The sequence below is a fragment of the Triticum dicoccoides genome, chromosome 3B (genome assembly GCF_002162155.2).
Source record: "Triticum dicoccoides isolate Atlit2015 ecotype Zavitan chromosome 3B, WEW_v2.0, whole genome shotgun sequence".
Lineage (NCBI taxonomy): Eukaryota > Viridiplantae > Streptophyta > Magnoliopsida > Poales > Poaceae > Triticum > Triticum dicoccoides.
Window position 1 is genome coordinate 318917119 of NC_041385.1, and position 4764 is coordinate 318921882.

The following is a 4764-nucleotide window of genomic DNA, read 5'->3' on the forward strand; positions in this document are numbered from 1 at the left end:
GTCTCAAAAAAATAAAAGAAAATGATAGAAATATCAAAAAAATAAAAGAAAATAAGATTCCCATGTGATATGTGGTCTAGTTGTTAGCAAAATTTACAAACATGAATTTTCGACTTTTTTGCAAAAATCTCTCAAGAATTTGTAAAAATGGGCATAACTTTTGCACACGAACTCGGATGAAAAAGTTTTTTATATGAAAAATCATCTACTCAAAAAGTTACATCCGAATTTAACAGAAAAATCCTCAAAAACCTAAAAAAAGATACGGGGCTTTTAAGATCTGGAGAGGCAAAAAAATTTAAAAAAATCAAACTTACTAATGGCGCACCTGCCCATGGTGCGCCATTACTATCTTCCCGCCTTCAAAATTCAAAATAAATCAAAAAAATAAAAAAAAGTTACTAATGGTGCACCTGCCCATGGTGCGCCATTAGTATCTTCCCGCCTTCAAAATTCAAAATAAATCAATAAAATAAAAAAATAGTAATGGCGCACCTGCCCACGGTGCGCCATTACTATGCTGTATATATGGTTGGGCGTGTCCTCTCCTCCTTACATCTTCATTCTTCTCCTCCACTCCACCTCTCCTCCACTCCATCTTCCCTTCTCTCCTCCACCATACTACCCTCCTCCTCTCCGATGACCTCCTCCTCGTCCTCTCCGGCGACCTCCTCCTCCTCCTCTCCGGCGACCTCCTCGTCCCCTCCCCTCCCCTCACGGTTTCTCCTTCCTCCTCTCCGGTGAGCTCCTCCTCCCTCAGCTCCGGTGAGCTCCTCCTCCCTCCTCTCCGGTGAGCTCCTCCTCCCTCCTCTCCTCCCATCCCCTCATGGTTCTCCTTCCTCCTCTCCGATGCTCCGGTGAACTCCTCTCCGGCGACCTCCTCCTCCTCTCCGGTGATGTAGGCGAGCGCCTCTGTGGTCACCTCCTCCTCCTCCTCCTCTCCGGCGAACTCCTCTCCGGCAAAAGAACACGGCAAAAGAACGTACAAGATCCAAAAATGGGAACAAATTTTGAAATAATATCATGCAAAAAAACGAGCAAAAATGGGCAAAAAAATCGCGATCCAGATCCAAATTCAAAATTCAAAAATACCAATGGCGCACGGTGGGGGTTAGACGGTGCGCCACTACTATTGTCCTGCCTTCAAAATTCAAAAATACTAATGGCGCACCGTGGCCTATACTAATGGCGCACCAGTGGCCTATACTAATGGCGCACCGTGGCCTATACTAATGGCGCACCGTGGCCTATACTAATGGCGCACCGTGGCCTATACTAATGGCGCACCAGTGGTGCGCCATTAGTATACCAGATACTAATGGCGCACCACTGGTGCGCCATTAGTAAAAAAATACTAGTGGCGTGATACTAATGGCGCACCAGTAGTGCGCCATTAGTAGGCAAAACTGGTGCGCCATTAGTAGGCCTTTTCCTAGTAGTGTGCTACTTTGAAGCACAAGTGTGGTAAAAGGATAGTAACATTGTCCCTTCTCTCTTTTTCTCTCAATTTTTTTGGTGGGATTCTTCGGCCTCCCTTTTTTTAAGTCCGGAGTCTCTTCCTGACCTGTGGGGGAATCATAGTCTCCATCATCCTTTCCTCACTTGGGACAATGCTCTAATAATGAAGATCATCACATTTTTATCTACTTACAACTCAAGAATTACAACTCAATACTTAGAACAAAATATGACTCTATGTGGATGCCTCCAGCGGTGTACCGGGATATGCAATGGATCAAGAGTGACATGTATGAAAGAATTATCAAGGTGGCTTTACCACAAATACGATGTCAGCTACATGATCATGCAAAAGCAATATGACAATGATGGAGTGTGTCATAATAAATGGAATGGTGGAAGGTTGCATGGCAATATATCTCGGAATGGCTATGGAAATGCCATAATAGGTAGGTATGGTGGCTGTTTTGAGGAAGGTATATGGTGGGTGCATGGTACCAGCGAAAGTTGTGTGGCACAAGAGAGACTAGCAATGGTGGAAGGGTGAGAGTGCGTATAATCCATGGACTCAACATTAGTCATGAAGAACTCATATACTTATTGCAAAAATCTACAGGTAATCAAAACAAAGTACTACACGCATGCTCCTAGGGGAAGGGTTGGTAGGAGTTAACCATCGCGCGATCCTGACCTCCACGCATAAGGAAGACAATCAATAAATAAATCATGCTCCAACTTCATCACATAACGGTTCACCATACGTGCATGCTACGGGAATCACAAACTTTTAACACAAGTATTCCTCAAATTCACAATTACCCAACTAGCATGACTCTAATATTACCATCCTCATATCTCAAAACAGCCATCAAGCATCAAACTTCTCATAGTATTCAATGCACTTTTTATGATAGTTTTTATTATACCCAACTTGGATGCCCATCATTCTAGGACCAATTTTACAACCATAGAAAATACCATGATGTTCTAAAAGACTCTCAAATAATATAGGTGAAGCATGAGAGATCATCAATTTCTATAAAATATAACCACCGCGATGCTCTAAAAGGATATAAGTGAAGCTCAATGAGTAGTCAAATAATTGTGCAACTATGTGAAGACTCTCTAACATTTAAGAATTTCAGATCTTGGTATTTTATTCAAACATCAAGCAAAACAAAACGAAAGAAAATGACGCTCCAAGCAAAACACATATCATGTGGTGAATAAAATATAGCTCCAAGTAAAGTTACCTATGAACGAAGATGAAAGAGGGGATGCCATCCGGGGCATCCCCAAGCTTAGGCTCTTGGTTGTCCTTGAATATTACCTTGGGGTGCTTTAGGCATCCCCAAGCTTAGGCTCTTGCCACTCCTTATTCCATAGTCCATCAAATCTTTACCCAAAACATGAAAACTTCACAACACAAAACTCAACAGAAAACTCGTAAGCTCTGTTAGTATAAGAAAATAAAACCACCACTTAGGTACTATTGTGAACTCATTCTAAATTCATATTGGTGTTAAAACTACTGTATTCCAACTTCTCTATGGTTCCTACCCTCCGATACTACTCATAGATTCATCAAAATAAGCAAACAACACATAGAGAACAGAATCTGTCAAAAACAGAACAGTCTGTAGTAATCTGTATCATTCGAATACTTCTCTAACTCCAAAAATTCTACCAAATTAGGAACGCCTGAGAAAGTTGTGTACCAATCCAGATCAAAAAAATCAGATCAAAAGCAGGTTTTTGTGAATTATCAAAACTAATTTACTGGGTGCAAGCATTTCTGATTTTCAGCAGGATCAACACAACTATCACCGTAAGCTATCCTAAAGGTCTTACTTGGCACTTTATTGAAACAAAAGCTATAAAACATGATTACTACAGTAGCATAATCATGTGAACACACAAAAACAGTAAAGGTAAATATTGGGTTATCTCCCAACAAGCGCTTTTCTTTAATGTTTTTTAGCTAGGCATGATGATTTCAATGATGCTCACATAAAAGATAAGAATTGAAACATAAAGAGAGCATCGTAAACAATATGACTAGCACATTCAAGTCTAACCCACTTCCTATGCATAGGGATTTTGTGAGCAAACAACTTATGGGAACAATAATCAACTAGCATAGGAAGGCAAAACAAGCATAGCTTCAAGATTTTCAACACATAGAGAGGAAACTTGATATCATTGCAATTCCTACAAGCATATGTTCCTCCCTCATAATAATTTTCAGTAGCATCATGAATGAATTCAACAATATAACCATCACATAAAGCATTCTTTTCATGATCTACTTGCATAGAACTATCATGTGAAGCATAATACAATTGAAAATTAAAATCGTGATGACAAGTTTCATGGTTATGTTTATTCTGTATGGCATACGTATCATCACAATGATCATCATAAATAGGAGGCATGCTTTCATCATAATAAATTTGCTCATCAAAACTTGGGGGACAAAAAATATCATCTTCATCAAACATAGCTTCCCCAAGCTTGTGGCTTTGCATATCATTAGCATCATGGATATTCAAGGAATTCATACTAACAACATTGCAATCATGCTCATCATACAAAGATCTAGTACCAAACATTTTAATGCACTCTTCTTCTAGCAATTGAGAAAAAAATTTCCTTTCCATCATTTTCACGAAAGGTATTAAAAAGATGAAGCGTATGAGACAAACTCAATTCCATTTTTTTGTAGTTTTCTTTTATAAACTAAACTAGTGATAAAACAAGAAACTAAAGGATTCGATTGCAAGATCTAAAGATATACCTTCAAGCACTCACCTCCCCGGCAACGGTGCCAGAAGAGCTTGATGTCTACTACGCAACCTTCTCCGTGTAGATGTTGTTGGGCCTCCAAGTGCAGAGGTTTGTAGGACAGTAGCAAATTTCCCTCAAGTGGATGACCTAAGGTTTATCAATCCGTGGGAGGCGTAGGATGAAGATGGTCTCTCTCAAACAACCCTCCAACCAAATAACATAGAGTCTCTTGTGTCCCCAACACACCCAATACAATGGTAAATTGTATAGGTGCACTAGTTCGGCGAAGAGATGGTGATACAAGTGCAATATGGATGGAAGATATGAGTATTTGTAATCTGAAAATATAAAAACAGCAAGGTAACAAGTTGTAAAGGTGAGTTGCAATGCTAGGAAACAAGGCCTAAGGTTCATACTTTCACTAGTGCAAGTTCTCTCAACAATAATAACATAACTGGAACATATAACTATCCCTCAACATGCAACAAAGAGTCACACCAAAGTCACTAATAGCAGAGA